Below are 20627 nucleotides of genomic sequence, written 5' to 3'. Positions count from 1 at the left end.
TTTATTTGTCTTATAACTGAAGTTTGGATTCTTTGACCATTGGATCTATAGATGGATTTGAGTGGCATAAACATATTGACAGTATTAATTCTTCCAATCTGTGAATATGGGATATCTTTCCATTTATTTGTGTCTTCCTCAGTTTCTTTCATCAGTGTTTCATAGTTTTCAGGGTACAGATCTTTCATCATCTTAGTTAAATTTATTCCTGACTATGTTATTGTTTTTATGCTGTTGGAAATGGGAAGTTTATTTCTCTTTCAGATATGTTGTTGTTAGTGTATAGTGCAATGGATTTTTGTAAGTTGATTTTTTTTAATCTTGCAATTGTATTGAATTCATTTATTAGGTCTAACAGCTTTTTGGTGGAATTTTTTAGGGTTTTCCATATACAATGTCATGTCACAATCTCTTACCTGGATCCCAAATCTCCCACGAAGGCACTTTTGTCCACAGATGGATGACAAATTATTGTTCTTGCAGAGGATTACATGCAAAGGATGTCTTATTCAGCCTTTTCACTGATGTCATTCTTCTCCTCATTATCTTTCTAATTTTTTTCTTGGGATGTAAATGATTATTCTTAATCACATTATCATCAAGTCAATACTTATTACACATACATGCAGCCATGTTATAATGTCTAGAACTAATACATGAATTTGGACTAACTTTGTGTTTCCCAAATATATTATCAAAACCTTATTTTAACTGAAGAAGTAGTAATATGATAGCCAAAACTTTTTTAAAAGGTTTTTTCTTTCAATGCTAATACCAATGTGGAAAAAATGTGATTTTTATTAGTACACATAAAGTAACTTGTGTTACTTATGTTCTCTCCATTTACTCAAATACTTTATTAAAAGTAGGATTTTTGAGTATTTGACATTAATGAAGAAGTAGAATCATTTGGCTAAATATTTTAAATTTATTGACTGACAACAGCATTAAAATATTTTTTGTTCTTGTTGATTTCAATATGTTTTTTAAATGAAACATAATGGTAGAATAAAATTAACAGAGAATCAAGGTTTTGGGTGGTAGGTGGCTCAAGGACACTACAGAAGATGCAGGAAAAAAACATGTCAGCAAAGAACCCAGACTTCCTTTAACATCATTGGTCATCAGGTTCATGATCTACTGTGATGCAATATGACTCATGGTATTTTCATGATGAAAAATGTCTGACTCATTCAGGAGACAGCACAAATGAAAACAGACAGTTTTTCATCTTATGTAAGAAGATTTTTAATATTCAGGAAAACACCAAAAATTAAGTTCAAATGACCCATGATAAGCTGTATTACACACTTAGATTTATCAGTTTATGTCCTGAAATAGAAGATGGATTTGCATTGGTCCCTTTGTACTCAGGTCTTTGATAGTATTGTCAGTATTTAAGTGTAGAAATGTTTTCCCAGTTTAAGTACTACATATACTTGTAGATGCTTGCATAGGTTTTTTTCAGAGGTTACAAACTTTTCATTTGGGAACAGGAAAATATTCTTTGTAGCTTCCTGTCCCCAGGTCATTGATTAATGCAGGCTTTTAGAGGTACTCAGCACCATTCTGGCTGGGTACACTTCTGCCAGAAGTGGTGGTAGAGTAGGCATAATAGCAGTATGTGCTATAAAGGCTTTGGACTGTCACCTGATCCTAGACACCTCTGTGAGTGTCCCCTGGTTCTCTTTTGATAAATTGTTCCAAGTTATAAAACTGTATTAGCCTGTCAGGCTGTCATAACAAAATGCCATAGACTGGGTGGCTTAAACACAGAAATTTAATTATTTTTTCAAAGTTGTGGAGTCTGGAAGTCCAAGATCAAATTGTGAGTATGTGGGTTCTGGTGAGGATGCTGTTCCTGGCTTGCTGGTGGCTGTCTTCGCTCTGGTCCTCACATGGCATAGGGAGAGAAAACTTTCTGGTGTCTCTTATAAAGTTGCTAATACCATAATGAGGGCCCCACCCTCATGACCTCATCTGAAACTAATTTTCTTCCAAAGGCCCCATCTCCAAACACCAACACATTGAGAGTTAGGGCTTCAATGTCTGAATTGGAGGCAGGGCACAAGCAGTCTATAGCCATAACAATCTTCTTTTAGGTGTTAAGTGACCTCATTACAGTCAACTGCTTGCAAAGGAGAGTAAGATTCATTTGGTCTTTCTCAGGGCTTGTGCAAGTAGCATGAAGAAGAGTTTGAGCATTTCAACATGAATTGCTGCTGCTCTCCTATCATGCACACACTGCTATAATAGCATTTTTTATGTAGAAGAGTCTAAAGGGAAGTGTTCTGGTTATAAATGGTGGCTTGGAGACCAGTCTGGAAACTTCAAATGAAAAAGGTAATGGCGGAACTATTGGATTATTTCTGCCAGTACTGAAAGATAAGAATAGTAGCCCCCGTTGCCATAACTCTCTGAAGCATATGGAATGGGAGAATCACCCTCCTGGTCAGTATCTACCATGAGCAAAGCACGCTGATAGAGCTACAGCAACCTTTTGTCATTGCTAGACTGTCTTCAGTTACTTCAGCCAAATCACCATATCAGTTGTACTGTTTTTTAAATCAGTATGGTGTCTTAACTAGAAAAATTTACAATGAACAGAAAACAAAAGTATTAAAGTGTTGATTAGAGATGGCTGATTTCAGAAGGTTCTGAGTCTGAATACTATATAATTTCATTTAAAAAATATTTAATAATTATTAGGGAGGTTTTAGAGGCAGCACCAAGTGGGGGGGGGTCTTTCTTGAAGTAAGCATAAGGACTTTTTTAAAGTAATATATTTCTTGCTATGTGATTCAATATTATTTAAAGGCCTAACTGTGCATCACCTAAAACCACCACCATCTTTCCTGTGACCATGGCACCCTGTCTACATTCTAGGAATCACTGATCCAGGTGATCAAGAAATGTTTAGGATGTAGATCTATCCATCTGAAGTTTAACAGGGGAGTCCTAGAGGGCTGATCAGCACGGCCACAGCTACAGCATATGATACACCATGAAAAAGATAAGCAATCTGAGGGAAGTACAGAATGCTGTGGAAAATCAAGTGAAGGCAAGCAATAAAGGATCATTTCTGACCTGGATTTAATGGAAGATGTACTGTTTGATGTAGCATTTAAAGAATTAATTAATATTATCAATTGCCAATGGTTCAAAGGCATCCGAGCCGAAAGCATAGTATGAGCAAAGTTCAAAAGCAGCAAGGCATCCGGAGTATTCAGGAAATGGTGTGCAGGCCAGTTAGGGTATCAGGTAAGCGTAGAGGAGCAGAGTAAGAACAGCCTCAAGAGAGTGAGGCAGAATGGAGAGTATTCTGTACCAAGAAAAAATACTGTGCAGGATAGCTGATGACCAGAGCAACTAAAGGTGGGAAGACCATGGCTGTGATCCAGGAAACGAGCAGTAGAGACCTGACGAGAGTGGTGACAATGGACATAACAATAGTAAAACAAAAGTAGAACTAGCTCTCATGTCCTGAGGCCTTGCAGAGTGGGGGGCCATGTGAAGATCCTTATGTGTGCTATAGCGATGTTTATAACAGCTTATCAAGATATGTAGTATTTTCATCCTCCTTTTAAAAATGAGGAGCTGAACTCACATCATATAACAGAATTGGGGTTTATACACATATCACTTAATTCTAGAGGCTAAGCTTTTAACTATAATACCATAAGAGACAGGAATGTACAGCTCATTTAGAGATATTTTGGAGTCAAAGAAAGATGACTAGTAACTCACTGAGTATAAGAGTAAAGGAAGAAATCTAGAATAATACTCAAAATTTGAGCACATGCAAATAAAATGATGTTGAAAAAACAGGAAAATTAAGAAGAGGGTAGTATTAATGGAACACTCAGGAAATGACATAAAAATACGGTGGGAATGCTATACAATAGGGAGAGAAATCAAGGTATTGGCTTCAACAGATCTGACTGGTACACTGACTAATTTCTAAGAATATATTCAAGAGTTGCCTGGAAGTGTTCTCTATTCTATGTGCCAAATATGTGGAAAGAGAGAATAGGGTTTCATTAATTTTTCTACTACAACTTTAAGTACATTTCTTCAAAAAGAGATATTCTTCTATTTTATCTTTTAGGAAGAACTGTATTTTTTCTTCATTAGTAAACTCACTTCTTTTTGTAACATTCTTTGTACTTTACAATAGCAATTATACACTCTAGTCCCCTGCTTACCGTAATTAATGTCGAGTTTGTTAAAGAAGTGCCTTCAGCTTTACTCTAGGGTAAGGAACAAACTAGCTACAAACTACTGATGATGGATCAGCCTGGGGACTAATCATTAGGTGTATCTCAGCAGTGTGTAAGATTAATTTGCCCTTAGATTATTTAAATTAAAATCATGTTTTTTCCTTTCTCAGTTCCATCTCTAAATTTCTCTCATATGCAATCAAAAAATCATCTAGTCAAGAGTAAGGATGGCAGTTAGAGATGCAAGGGGAGGGCTCAGCTTTAGGGTATGGGGTCTAATAAGAGCTAACATCCTCGGTGTATTCAGGCAATGTTCTAAGGGCTTTGTACACATTTATGCCTTTAATCCTTCTATATTTTTTAAGCAAATATTGTTATTGTTTATGTCATCTACCTGTGAAAAAGCTGAAGCACCAAAATATTGGTGAACTAGTAAGTGGTAGAACTAAATCTCAAATCAGACACTATGATCACAAAACCCATACTTTTCTACTCTCTCATTTAAAGAGCAGCCCCTCACTTTATGGCTTATTTACATAGGAGGCTTATTTACACAAAACAAATGAAAAAACAGATTTAGTTAAGCATCTATAAAATTCAGGTTTAAGAAGTAGGAAACCTCTGCAGAAGAAAAAGTAATATTTTGTTGTGAATTGTTCATTCAACTCAACACACTTTATCAAACACCTACTGTATTTAATCATCCAAATAAATTATCAACATTGACAGACTTTATAATTGGTCAAAACTACCACATTTTGCCATTTTTGCACACTGAATTTAGCAATTTTAATTACCATGAAATATTTGTCTTAAATATAATTTTAAATAAATGTATTTGTCCTCATTCTTGTGATGTGGAAAATTTGGGTGGCAATGAATAGAAATCACTAAATAACTAATTTTCATGGCATTACTAACATAGATTCTTCCTCTACAGCTTTGAGAAATGAGTTTTGATAATCCAATTGCTTTCATCCTACGCATTTATGCTCTGTGTTGAGCTTGGTCAAAAGGGAGAGGCAGGAGGGATCACACCTCAGGAGTCATTTGACATCTTCTGAAATCCATTATGTAGTCAAGTGTATTTGTCTCCTGAGAGGTAAGTTTCTGCCTGTTGAAACCCCAAGATGGGCCTGTGCCACCAATGGAATTGTGTAAAAGAGCAGCTGGGAGAGAGAAAGAGATGGGCTCTTTTCCTCTGTCTTCCTGCAGGAAGTGTTGTGTGTATATATTTTTGGTTCTAGGAAACTATATTTCTTCTTTCTCCTATAAATCTTTCCTGACTTTCATCTGTCTCATATCTTCTTAACTTTGAATACCTAAACATCAAAGAATTTCTCCTGAGATAAAAAGAAAGCAGGCAAATGCACAATTTTGATGACTCTCAAAGACTCCTATCCTGATTAAAGTTAGACTCTTATCCCAAAGCCATGAATCCTTACCCTTACCACCCACCCCAAAGTAATAACCACACCAGAAACGTGTTTTGGTAAATTGAAAAAGGTAGAACTCCAGAAAAAGGCTGTAATAGACTATTTAAATTATGAATAACATTTTGGTCTCTTAACTGGGAGGACAGTGTGCAGCTGTTAAAGTAAATTTCTGTTATTTCTAGGACATAAGGAAATATAGAAAGTCTTCTTCAAAAGTCATAAAATAATCTTTCAGTGTTCAATCTCTACACTATTATTTAGCTCAATGTTTTGCCTGAATGGATAGTTTGTCTTTAGTTTTTAAATAGCATTCAGTCTGGATTGAACACTATGTCAACTTCAGCTATAAGATACTCTTAGGACTAGATGAAATTTCACGTGACATAATGTATGTGTTTGTATTTTAACACTTTCTAACTGGGATAGGCATGCTAACTTACTGTGTGTTTTACTTATTAAGTAGATACCAGATCTTTCCCTTGACTTGATGTGCTTCAGTACTGGATGAAAGCTTAGGAAGCTGGAGAAGGCCTTGGCAACTGTTAATATGAATAGAATTGTATTAATAAACATATTACAATTTCACAAAGATCGCTACTGGTTACTTTTTACAAGCTTCATAAATAGTATGGATTGATATATGTATGTTCAAGAATTTTCCAGATACATCATTCTACTGATGATACTTAAAATATACATTTTTGTTTTAAAGAAGGAAGAAAAAGTTTGATCTCAAACTATAATTAATGTATCAAATTGTCATTTACAATTTTTTTTTTTAGATTTTACAGAGGTCCTTAACTGCTTAGGTACTATTATGAAATGTAGAATAGAATCTCAAAAGAAAACAAAATCAATTTAAAATGACTTAATTTTACAATAAATATTTGTATAAGGAATTAAGCAATAAAACAGTTGGTGATGGCAATTTCATGATATTGGGTAAACATTTCAAAATCTAATTTACTGGATGTTAAGTAAATGTTCTCTTATATCTTCCTACTGTTTGTTCTGCATTCTTTATTAAAATGTTGATATTAATGAATACATATGGAAATGAAGTCCATATTATCAACAACTGAAATAAAACCTGAAGTTATACTAACAAGAAGAATTAATCACAAACCACTGTTATGGGCTGAACTGTAATCCTCCAAAATTCATCCTCAAAGCCATAACTCCAGTACCTCAGAATGTGACTGTGCTTAGAGATAGGGCCTTTCAAGTAATCAAGTTAAATTGTGGTCACTAAAGGAGGATCTAATCCAACCTGATTGGGGTTCTTCTAAGAAAAGGACATTACCCACTCCAACCATCCCATCCCACCACACACACAGACACACACAGACACACACACACACATGCACACACACACACACACACACAAGAAAGGATATAAGGGAGATTCAAGATGGTGGCATGAGAGGTGAGACAGAGAACTCTTCCCAAAACAACAGATAGTGTGAAAATATAGTTAATACAACTAACCCTAAAACAGCAACAGAAAAGAAGGCTGAACCAGACTGCATACAGACCTCACGAAACAGGGTAATGTACCAAAGCCTTGATCCAGCAGGACCCAAGCCCTTCCCCCACCTCAGCTCACTGGCAGGAGGAAGAGAAATGGACTGGGGAGGGGGTGGAAGCCTAAGACTGCTGAACACCAAGCCCTGGAGGTCTGCTTTGTGATCAGAAATATATATTGTGTGGTGCTCTGGAGAATGGGGAGTTGGGACAGGTGGAGTGCTTGAGAGACAGATTCTGGCCATTTGTGGAGGACGGGATCAACACCCGGTTGCTCTGGGACAAGGGAAAGGTAGGCGGTCTGAGAGGCTTCCTTGCAGTGAGAGGGATGCTGAAGGGGTGGGGTTTGCACAGAGCTTGCTGTGTGGGAGAAGGGATAGGGGGACTGGTTGTCTGGGTGCACTCTGCCCAGCAGATTGGGAACTTTGAGGAGCTTCAGGTGCTCCATCCCCCTGGCTGGCTGCTCAGCTCCGAGGACCCCACTGTGATACACAGCCTGCCAGCCTTCCTCCTGGCCTGATGGCACCAGTTTGCAAACTGGCAGTCACTGTGCTTGCATTGGGCCAGTCAGAGGGAGGCCCCACCCAAAACAGCTAGAGACGCCAAGCACAGAGGCTTACACCTGTGCACTCGAACCATGGGCTCTGATACTGGAGACAGGCATTGCAGATGGGAATCAGGAAACGATCTTCCTTCCCCCAGGCACCAGCTCCGCTCCCATATGACCCCCAACCTCACTCTAGCGGCTGAACAGCTCCAGAGACTGGAGTTTCTGGGCACTAGAGGGCACCACACAGAAACTGAAATGTTGAAAGAACATGGTTCAGACCAAAATCTCACAAACCCCAGAAAAAGGGCAAAATAAAACTGAATTCACCAATCTTCCTAAGAGTTCAAAATAAAAATCATAAACATGCTTATGGAGGTACAGAAAAATATTCAAGAACTCAGGAACGAATTTAAGATGGAGATTCAATCATTAAGATATTCCATATCTGAAATGAAACATACAATGGAGGGATTTAAAAGCAGATTAAATGTAGTAGAAGAGAGGGTAAATGGAATAGAAATTAGAGAAGAGGAATACAAAGAAGCTGAGACACAGTGAGAAAAAAGGATCTCTAAGAATGAAAGAATATTGAGAGAACTGTGTGACCTATCCAAATGCAACAATATTCATATTATAGGAGTACCAGAAGTAGAAGAAGGAGAAAAAGGGATAGAAAGTATCATTGAGGAGGTAATTGCTGAAAACTTCCCCAATCTAGGGAAGGAGATACTCTCTCAAGCCATGGAGATACACAGATCTCACAACACAAAGGACTCAAGGAAGACAACATCAAGAAATATAATAATTAAAATGCAAAGATAAAGGATAAAGACAGACTTTTAAAAGCAGCTAGAGAGAGAAAAACATCACATACAAAGCAAAACCCAACAGGATATCATCAGACTTCTCAACAGAAACATTACAGGTCAGAAGGCATGGTATATTTAATGCAATGAAGCAGAAGGGCCTTGAACCAAGAATACTCTACCTGGCAAGATTATCATTTCAATTAGAAGGAGGGATTAAACAATTTTCAGATAAGCAAAAGCTGAAATAATTCACCTCCCACAAACCACCTCTACAGTGCATTTTAGAGGGACTGCTATAGGTGGGAGTATTCCAAAGGCTAAATAGATGTCACCCAAGGGATAGACAAAGAGTACAGAATATGATTCATAGCATACAAGGAATGGAGGAGGAAGAAAAAGGAGGGGAAATAAAAGAATATTTAGGTTGTGCTTGTAATAGCACATGAAGTGAGTTAAATTAGACTGTTAGATAGTAAGGGAATTACCCTTGAACCTTTGGTAACCATGAATCTAAAGCCTGCAATGGCAATAAGTACATACCTATCAATAATCACCCTAAATGTAAATCGTCTGAATGCACAAATCAAATGACGTAGAGTCACTGAATGGATAAAAAAACAAGACCCATTCTTTATGCTGCCTACAAGAGACTGACTTCAAACCCAAAGACATACACAGACTGAAAGTCAAGGAATGGAAAAAGATATTTCATGCAACTAACAGGGAGAAAAAAGCAGGAGTTACAGTACTTGTATCAAACAAAATAGACTTCAAACCAAAGAAAGTAACAAGAGATAAGGACATTACATAATGATAAAGGGGTCAGGCCAACAAGAGGATATAACTATTATAAATATATATGCACCCAACACAGGAGCACCTACATATGTGAAACAAATACTAACAGAATTAAAGGGGGAAATAGAATGCAATGCACTCATTCTAGGAGACTTCAACACACACTCACTCCAAAGGACAGATCAACCAGACAGAAAATAAGTAAAAAGACAGAGGCACTGAACAACGTATTAGAACAGATGGACCTAACGGACATCTACAGAACACTCCATCCAAAAGCAACAGGATACACATTCTTCTTAAGTACACAAGGAACATTTTCAAATAGATCATATACTAGGCCACAAGAAGAGCCTCAGTAAATTCAAAAAGATCGAAATTGTACCAACCAGCTTCTCAGATCACAAAGGTATGAAACTAGAAATAAATAACACAAAGAAAATGAAAAAGCCCACAAACACATGGAGGCTTAATAACATGCTCCCAAATAATCAACAGATCAGTGACCAAATAAAAACAGAGATCAAACAATATATGAAGACAAATGACAACAATGGGACACAGCGAAGGCTGTGATAAGAGGGAATTACATTGCAGTACAGGCCTACCTCAGGAAAGAAGAACAATCCCAAATGAAATGTCTAAACTCACAATTAATGAAACTAGAAAAGGAAGAACAAATGAACCCCAAAGTCTGTAGAAGGAGGGGCATAATAAAGGTTTAAGCAGAAATAAATAAAATTGAGAAGAATAAAACAATAGAAAGAATCAATGAAAGCAGGAGCTGGTTCTTTGAGAAAATAAACAAAACAGATAACCCCCTAGCCAGAGTTATCAAGAGAAAAAGAGTCTACATAATAAATAGAATCAGAAATGAGAAAGGATAAATCACTACGAACACCACAGAAATACAAAGAATTATGAGAGAATACTATGAAAAATTCCATAGTAACAAATTGGATAACCTAGAAGAAATGGACAATGGTCTAGAAAAATACAACCTTCCAAGGCTGACTTGTGAAGAAACAGAAATATGAATAGACCAATTACCAGGAAAGAAATTGAATTGGTAATCAAAAAACTACCTAAGAACAAAACTCCGATACCAGATGGCTTCACTGCTGAATTTTATCAAATATTTAGTGAAGACCTAATACCCATCCTCCTTAAAGTTTTCCAAAAAGTAGAAGAGTAGGGAATTCTCCAAACTCATTCTATGAGGCCAACATCACTTTAATACCAAAACCAGGCAAAGACACCACAAAAAAAGAAAACTACAGACCAATATCCTTGATGAACATAGAAGCAAAAATACTCAACAAAATATTAGCAAACCAAATTCAAAAATACATCAAAAAGATCATCCATCATGATCAAGTGGGATTCATCCCAGGGATGCAAGGACGGTACAACATTTGAAAATCCATCAACATCATCCATGACATCAACAAAAAGAAGGACAAAAACCACATGATCATTTCCATAGATGCTGAAAAAGTATTCGACAAAATCCAAAATCCATTCATGATAAGAACTCTCAACAAAATGAGTATAGACGGCAAGTACCTCAACATAATAAAGGCCATATATGACAAACCCACAGCCAACATTATAATAAACTGTGAGAAGCTGAAAGCTTTTCCTTTAAGATCAGGAACAAGACAAGGATGCCCACTCTCCCCACTTCTATTCAACATAGTTCTAGAGGTCCTAGCCACAGCAATCAGACAACATAAAGAAATAAAAGGCATCCAGATTGGTAAGGAAGAAGTCAAACTGTCCCTGTTTGCAGATGACATGATATTGTACATAAAAAAAACCCTAAAAAATCCACTCCAAAACTACTAGATCTAATATCTGAATTCAGCAAAGTTGCAGGATACAAAATTAATACACAGAAATCTGTGGCATTCCTATACACTAATGATGAACTAGCAGAAAGAGAAATCAGGAAAGCGATTCTATTCAAAATTGCATCAAAAAGAATAAAATACGTAGGAATAAACCTAACCAAGGAAGTGAAAGACTTATACTCTGAAAACTACAAGATACTCATGAGAGAAATTAAAGAAGAAACCAGTAATTGAAAATACATCCCGTGCTCATTGACAGGAAGAATGAATACTGTCAAAATGGCCATCCTGCCTAAAGCAATCTATAGATTCAATGCAATCCCTATCAAAATACCAACAGCATTCTTCAATGAACTAGAGAAAATCATTCTAAAATACATATGGAACCACAAAAGACTCCGAATAACCAAAGTAATCTGAGAAGGAAGAATAAAGCAGGGGGAATTATGCTCCCTGACTTCAATCTCCCTGACTACAAAGCCACAGTAATTAAGACAGTTTGGTACTGGCACAAGAACAGACCCACAGACTGATGGAACAGACTAGAGAGCCCAGATATAAACCCAAGCATATTTGGTCAATTAATAAACAATAAAGGAACCATGGATATACAATGGATAAATGACAGCCTCTTCAAAAGCTGGCATTGGCAAAATTGGACAGCTACATGTAAGAGAATGAAACTGGATTATTGCCTAACTCCATACACAAAAGTAAACTCAAAATGGGTCAAAGACCTGAATGTAAGTCATGAAACCATAAAACTCTTACAAGAAAATAGAGGCAAAAATCTCTTGGACATAAACATGAGCAACTTCTTCATGAACATATCTCCCTGGGCAAGGGAAACAAAAGCAAAAATGAACAAGTGGGACTATATCAAGCTGAAAAGTTTCTGTACAGCAAAGGACACCATCAATAGAACAAAAAGATACCCTATAGTATGGGAGAATATATTCATAAATGACATATCTAATAAAGGGTTAACATCCAAATTATATGAAGAGCTCATGCACCTCAACAAACAAAAAAGCAAATTAGCCAATTCAAAAATGGGCAGAGGAGCTGAACAGACATTTCTCCAAATAAGAAATTCAGATGGCTAACAGGCACAAGAAAAGATGCTCCACTTTGCTAATCATCAGAGAAATGCAAATTAAAACCACAATGAGATATCACTTCACACCAGTAAGGATTGCTATCATCGAAAAGACAAACAACAACAAATGTTGGCGAGGTTGTGGAGAAAGGGGAACCCTCCTACACTGCTGGTGGGAATGTAAACTAGTTCAACCATTGTGGAAAGCAGTATGGAGGTTCCTCAGAATGCTCAAAATAGAAATACCATATGACCCAGGAATTCCACTCCTAGGAATTTACCCTAAGAATGCAAGATCCTAGTTTGAAAAAGACATATGCACCCCTATGTTTATCACAGCACTATTTACAATAGCCAAGAAATGGAAGCAACCTAAGTGTCCATCAGTAGATGAATGGATAAAGAAGATGTGGTACATATACACAATGGAAAATTATTCAGCCATACGAAGTAAACAAATCCCACCATTTGCAACATCATGGATGGAGCTAGAGGATATTATGCTCAGTGAAATAAGCCAGGCAGAGAAAGACAAGTATCAGATGATTTCACTCATCTGTGGAGTATAAGAACAAAGAAAAAACTAAAGGAACAAAACAGCACCAGACTCATAGAACCCAAGAATGGACTAACAGTTACCAAAGGTAAAGGTACTGGGGAAGATGGGTGGGAAGGGAGGGATAAAGGGGAAAAAGAGGTATTACGATTAGCACACATAATGTACTGGGGGGGACACGGAGAAGGCAGTATAACACAGAGAAGAGAAGTAATGATTCTATAGCATCTTACTACACTGATTGTCAGTGACTGTAATGGTGTATGTGGTGGGGATGTGATAATGAGGGGAGTCTAGTAACCATAATGTTGCTCATGTAATTGTACATTAATAGTACCAAAAAAAAAATGTAAGGACACACAGAGTGGCAAGCCAGGGAGAGAGGCTTTAGAAGAAACCAAACTTGCTGACACCTTGATCTTGGACTTCTATCCTCCAGAACTGAGAGAAAATAAATTTCTGTTGTTTAAACCACTCCATCTGGGGTATTTTGCTATGGCAGCCCTTCCAAACTAACACAGCCACTAATTAGCATCAAATCCTTTCAATCTGGAACCAAATCCAAATAACCATACTTTAGATTTAGAGTGAACCAGTTATTTTACTTCACTGTAACATTTAACCAATTAGCTGGTTAGCAGTCTGACTAATAGCTTAATGATTAAGATATTTTATGTAGTCTCTCATCAAAGAATAACCAAAAATGTCGATGTATTACAATGATTCTGATGAATCATATGACAATATGCATCTTGTCATAAAACAACATTTGATCCAGAACAAATAACTGAGATTTTCAATTGACCTTTCATAAATGCTGACTATTTATTCTTATAGACAGACAATCATCCCATGAGTTTAAGCAGCAATTGCTAGCATCCTTGTTATACCATTGTGAGGATACAGCAAAGATAAACAATATTCAATGGAAATAGTTGCTCTTTTTTCCTTTTGTTAATAAGCATGTTCTTTGTTCCAAACCTTATTTGCTCAGATTATTCATACAAGAAGGAGAGAACCTACTTGGGGAAAAAACATTTTGCCATAGTTTGCAAGGCAGATGGAAATGTAAGGAGTATTGATGCCAGCAAATCTCACATTTGTAACATCAACTAAGTTGAAAAGGAGCAGTTAGGTGGATTACAATAAGTCTAAGTCATCCTGATAGCATAATCAACAAGGCATGATCTCTATTACATTGGCATTGTTCTCATGCACGCATCCTATCTAAGTGCCAGTGTTGAAAGGCAACAATGATAAATACAATCTTATCACCAATATTAGCTCTTTCTATGACAACTAATGCTTTTTGTATTGGGGGGTGGTCAAAATAATTGTGCATTGGATTTTGATGCCTGTTCATTTTTTAAAGGAGGCTTAATGTATTAATGTATATATTTCTTGCATTATTATTATTTTTTCCCAAGATAATTAATTTGGTGGACATTCGCTACCACAGCTTGTTACTTTAGAAAGAGTTGCTAACATTATTCCAACTCATAGTACAATCCTGCAGGATGTGGCTCAACCTTTTGTGTGAAATAATAATTAGAGGCTGTTATTGCAAACGACTGAAATGCACAAAGAGATGGACTGAATTTCCAATTTTTCAAAGGTAAAAAAATCTCCCTTCATTACTCCATAGGAAGAGTTATGGGGCTAATATTATATGAGTTGTTATGTGTAATTTTGGCTCATGCAGCGGGCTCTGCTCCATAAAATTTCTATTTAGCCTATCAGAGATAAATCCTTATTTACAACCTCCTATCATTAAAAAAATTATTCTTTTATTTTCATCTTCTTACTGTTTAAAATAGCAGGCTAAATCTCCACTTGTAGTAAAAAAAAAAAGAAATAACAGCTTACATTAGTGATCAAACAAAATGATTTGAATTATAAACTGTATATAAAGATGGATTAGTAGATTCATCTTTTAGTGAATGATTCAATACTAAATGAACCACAGCAACTAGTCCAAACTGATAATCCCATTGCATAAAACTGCTTTTCCTTTTAAACAAGTACATCAGGTGTTATTTGTCTTTGTATACTAACACAATACTACCTTTCCAAAAAGAGCTATAAAAATAATTTTAGATACTAATATTTGTTCCAAATGTGGAAGACCAACTATATCATGCCATCTATTATATACTGATTTAGAGATACCTTCCTGGAACATATTTTGCACACTGACAAGAATAAGCAGCAACCATCTACGTCCAAGGAAAGAAAAAACGTGGTCAGTAGAACCTATTTGAATGAAGCAAAACTTCTCTTTTTCAAAGGATACATAATTAATCAAAACACCAGGAAGTAACATTCTGAAGACCTTAAGAAGAATATCTGCTTTGAACCCCACTTCTGTTTTGCTTGTTTACCTGGGTTCCATCCTGCTTAAATTTAGGATGGATCTCTAGGATTTAGTGGCAGCTCTAATGAAAAGCAAAAGATAATCAAGATGACACCTTGGAGAGAACTGGGATAAAGTGCTCTATGGTCCTACTTGGCCATGTCTGGCACTGTTTCTTCTACATTCCAGAGGATGCATTAGCCCTGCAGTGTGTGTGTGTGTGTGTGTGTGTGTGTGTGTGTGTGTGTGTGTGTGTGTGTGTGTGTGTGTGTGTGTGTGTGTGTATGCCTGTTCACACATCATGTATACTAGTATACACTAAAGAAAGGAGAAGTGGGGGAAGATAACTATATTCTTGATATGTACAGCATCTAGGAGGCTTATGGGTTTGTGAAACTAAAGTAATAGTATATATGCCCTTGAAATTGGAATTTTCCACACATAAGCACCCCTTCATAGTGTATCAAATGTTAGTACATCAGAGTAAGCTTGCAGGTTTGGCTTTTGAAATAAATAAAATTCAAGGGTTGAATATTATGGCAAGAATAAAGCAAACCTCTCCATTCCTTTCTCTTTAAAGATATTCTTTAGAGCTGCCTTTAATGGCTGAAGATTTGTTCAGCAGTTTACAGTTAATGCTTTGGCAGTGCTAGTTTGGATGAAGAGGGAATATTTGTTAGCCAAGAGTTAAGCAGAAGCACAGACTTCAGCGACTTACAGATTTCAGGAAAATACATCCTTTACCTAGATCCCTTTGCTTTTCTGTTCTCCAAGTTTTTTTTGTTTTTTTTTTCCTTTGGATGGCTTTGTTAAATGCATGAGCCAAAATCATACAAAGGGTAGATAAATAAAACCATTTGATATTTAATCTGTGGAGTTCTCTTATCTGGGAAAGAGTCTAAACTGTTTACAGTAAAGAATAGAGACTCAAGGCCAAGTTCTGTGGTTAAAGCAGATTTAGACCAAAAGAGTACAAAAAGAACATTATTACTGTATGCTCATAATTAAGTAAGACTAATCCATCCGCTTGGTCACAGTAGGGTTATTGATAGATTACTCATTAGTCAATGTGGCAGAGAGATTCAGGACTGATGGTGGCATTGATAGGAATAAATGAGTTGGTAAGGCCATTATTGATTAGATAAGTTGGGCTAAGTGTTGGATGGCTCCAAGCTTGTGTAGATTCAGTATGGAGTCAGGAGTATAGGACATGGACCTTTAGATGCCTGTGTATGGTCTCTGACCAATGTAGCCTTTTTACCTCTTTGGATAAGCTTCTCTCTTCAGGTATCTCCCTTCCAAAGGCTCAGGGACACTGGGAGTCAGGGAGGTCCGTATGCCCCTTTACCATTGAATTGTATCAGATGACTAGCCGGGGACACGTATTTCCCTAGGGAAGACCATTCTTCCTTCTGTCACTCATGAGAGAAGTTAAGAGCCTATTCCAGATGCAGTTGTGAGGATGACTACACTTGATTCACTCAGAAATACAGCAAAAAAAGGTGAACAGTCAGTGGCTTTTCTTGTTCTTATTACCATGAAACCAAAATAAAAAGTTGTGGCTCTTATCCAGAAAATATTTTCAGTGCCACACCTAGAAAATTGGCTTGGTCGGAGGGAATATTTATGAGTGTTACCACTGAGACAGGGAGTGTCCTCTGTGGACTCTCTTCCCCGCTCTCTTTCATTGCCTTTGACTTTCTACCATTTTTATGTTCAGATATGTGGGTCTGTTTCCAATGTAGTAATAAAAGTATCGTCTTTTTTTCCATTTCATTGGAATATTGAGGAACACTGCACTGAACTAAAGGGTTTACTATTTCTATTCTCCTAATAGGTCCCCTGGTAAAACTTGACCATGTTCCCTGTGGGGATGGAGAGAGACCATTAACCAAATGTTGGTATACAAAATAGCATTCCAGGTTGGACCCAGGGGATCCAAGACTGAAGCCAGCCTTCAAGCATCGGCAGATTATTTAGGAAATTTATGATCCTCTCATTAGATAACTGTATACCAAGTGGAGTGGAGCCCTTCATCCAGGAAAATGCTAAGTCAATTCATTTACCATTGACTATTAGAATAATACTATGTGCATACTGATTTTGCAATGTCATACTACAACTGTCCTCTATCTGTTATTCCTCTTTGGCCTTCTGGAAAACAGGAACTTTGCTATTTATACTTTTGTATCTGTATGCACACAACAAAATTCATCAATTGAAAAACTGAAGGTAGAAAGCAGACATTGGCCCCAGTGCATTATTCTGCCTGTAATGCAAAATATCTCCTAAATAATGGTTTAAACCACCCTAATAAAGCTATTATTGACCTTTTTTTCTACCTTGTTCTTAAAAGATTATTCACAGATGATACATTTTATTCATTGAGTTGGACCACTACATCTTTGTATCCTTAATTTTTTCCTTCCACATAATTTATAGAAATAACAAAAATAATAATACCTAATATTTGTTCAGACTTGTTATACCCCAGTGTTTTAAGTGTTTTATTCATATAAATTTCTTTAAGTCATACAATAGTCCTATGGAGTAGATTAATATATTTCCCTTTATATAATAAGTTAGGTTTGGGGGATCCCTCCACATTCACAGTTTTGGTATAATTTTTTTACCAATAATAGTGACCTTAAATTTCCCTTCAGCTCAACTAAACCTTATCTTCCTGACTATAGGTCCCTGACCTCCCTTTTCTTAGAAAACTTAAAATTATAAATTCTTTCTCTAACCACTCCCCAAGATGTAAATCTTTTCCAGCTTCTTGCCAGTTTCTTAACCCAGGAGTGTTTTTCTCAAGGACGTGGGAGCTACCTTTTGAAATATAATCAAGAGAGATAGCACTCCATCTCTCTATCACTATAAGAGGATAGGAACCTACCTTCATGTGGGGAAAATAGAAGTTCTTACGGCCAAGATCCTCACCTGGCTCTAAACTACTTGATGGCATACTTGGCTTACTGCTAGGCTTATGCTTCCATACCAGTTGGCAATAAGCTATTATTGATTGAGTTACTATATAAAGAGCTTTGCCCGGTGCTCTGGGTGGAGACAGAGATGGAGGTGAATTACAGACCTGCAGACTGCTGGATGCAGATGTGATTCTCGTGCTTGACCTACCACCATGAGAATAAAGCTGGGTACAAACCCTTTTACCCCAAGAACATTCTGTTATTTCTCAGTCTTACCAAATCCATATGAACTTGCCCAGGGCTGAAACCCTCAATCAAGACACTTCATAAGCAACTATTAGCAAACACAGATGGCCTAATCACATTGGCCAACCTCTCCCTAACATCCTCCAGTACTTTTTCCACTAACTCACTCCTAAAAACTAAAAACTCGCCCACCTTTTATGTCAGCAAAGTTGAATCCAATCTCTTTCCCTTATTGAAATAGTGTGGAATCTTACTGCAGTAGTATTGGATAAAATCTTCCTTTCCTATTTAGCTCTATAGAGCTAAACTCATCTTCAGTTTCCCACAAGCATTTTACACAACGTCTCTTTTCCTCTTTGATCTGATAACCAAGTATTTGCCCTTCTGATAGGTATATCCTTCTAGAGATCACATGTTTCTCACCAGTTTCCTTTCCATCCATTCCAGAGGGCAGTTCTAACCACCCTTACTCCTGTAACCCCAGCACTCTTTTTCTCACTTTATTTTCAAAATCACTTTGACCAACCTCACAGAACATAACTTCGCCCAATATACTGTTCTTAGTCTTTGTTTCTCTTTCTACCTCCTATGATTTTCTTTCCACCATAACCACTCAAACATTCCCCACCTTCCATAACTATATTTTTCATATTCTCAGCTGCATGAACTTAGTTACTGTTATGCAAGTATGAAAGTGAAATAGACAAAAGGAATAAAGAAGAAACTGTTTGGAACCAAAATTTTCCTAAAGTTTTAGATTGCATAAAAATCCAAGGTATGGAGTGAATTTATTTTACTAGTTCAGAATAAATTTTGAGGATTAAAATCTTCTGAAATATCCACGGAGAAAGGAGATGAAGAGAATTAATCTGATGTTCAACAAGTGGGAGAGGGATAGTGAAGGCCTGTGTGGATGCCCATTTCTAAGGCAGAGGCTGTCTTGCAACAAGGGGTAAACATGCTGCTTATGCTTTTCTCCCATTAGAGATGCGTCCTGTGAATGTCTTGTATTCATCAGAGAATTCTTGGTATTTATGAGATTGTTAATAATAATAGATTTAAGAAACAGATGAATGCCCTGTCTCCCACGTGAGAACAAAGCAGTCCTAATGATCTAGCACTAGGAAGTCTGTGCCAGTGTGGATTTATGTTCCCTTCCACCCTAGAATATAGCATCACAATTGATTTTCATTTTCCAATTCTAATTTTCCAGGCCTATTAAAATGACTCTGAACAAAACTGCTTTGAAAGAAATAACATTGGCTTTCTCCCATTACTCCTTTCTTTTCTCCCTTGTCTCCTCTCTACTAAATCAAATTAATCTGCTTTAAAAATAGAAAAGATAAGTGATTATATAATCTTCTAAGGGAGGCAGGAAGCTGTGGGACATAAGGCACAAATGAAATGCTCACACATCGGGAATATTTAGACAATATGCATGTCAATCCAAGCCTTTTGTGTCCCAGTACTGAGGGGGTGCAGCAAATGGAGGTGGGGAGCCCCTCCCTGACTGAGGCCCCCAGTGATGTAAAGTGCCTTCTGAGGGAAAGGAAATGCTTCCACAAGCCCAGAGAAAATGTTAAGATGCCACTCCGAGCTCCTGTCACTCAGAATTACAGCCTGGAGACAGTGAAGAGCCTCCTGACACAGGAAAGTAATGGGGACTTTTTATCAGCCCAGCTACCGCTGTCACTGTGGCTTTAAAAACCTTATTTGAATCTTGCTTTTAGTATATATGGGAAAAAACACACACCCAACTCAACGAGAAAGAAATGTAATGATTTCAGGTAAATTGTAGAGCTTCACTGTAACAGAGGCGGGGGGTTCCTTATACCCTAACTCCATGCCCTAAAATACAAGATTCGGTCTTGCCCATCTCCAAAAAGACCAGACTTTGTCCAAAGAAAAGTCAGTTGAGGGGAAAGATGGTATTCTGGGTGAACAGTTATTTTAAGAAGCCACAAGCATTTGCATTTCTAAACTATTAAGAGATAAAATGAAGGGAAAATTTTAAAAATGCATATACATACAGACATGTTTTAAAATCTAATTTGGGGTCAGAGCTGTAATTGAAAAAGCTTTGGATTGTGTGTCCTGCTGAAATAATGTCGTGTTAGTGAATGTAAAGCATTCAGCATTACTTTATGCCTCATTGCATCCTAAGTGCGATGCTATTTCAATACAACACCTACCACTTTTAGGTCTTTATGCTTAAGTATGTCTTGCTGGATGAAATCAAGCTACAAATTGGATGAA

The 20627-nt window shown here is 37.0% G+C and overlaps 1 long non-coding RNA gene across 1 annotated transcript in view; it reads right to left on the bottom strand.

The window, feature by feature from the left end:
• Positions 1-415: 415 nt before the first annotated feature.
• Positions 416-20627, bottom strand: part of LOC140848428 (uncharacterized) — a 44259-nt gene continuing 24047 nt past the window's right edge. Inside the window, exon 3 of the long non-coding RNA XR_012129269.1 lies at positions 416-561. This is a non-coding gene — a long non-coding RNA (uncharacterized lncRNA). The remainder of the gene's footprint in view (positions 562-20627) is intronic.

This window comes from Manis javanica, chromosome 1, assembly GCF_040802235.1.
Source record: "Manis javanica isolate MJ-LG chromosome 1, MJ_LKY, whole genome shotgun sequence".
Taxonomy (NCBI): Eukaryota; Metazoa; Chordata; class Mammalia; order Pholidota; family Manidae; genus Manis; species Manis javanica.
The sequence above is the reverse complement of the archived record's forward strand: the minus strand, read 5'-3'. Positions and strand labels throughout refer to the sequence as shown.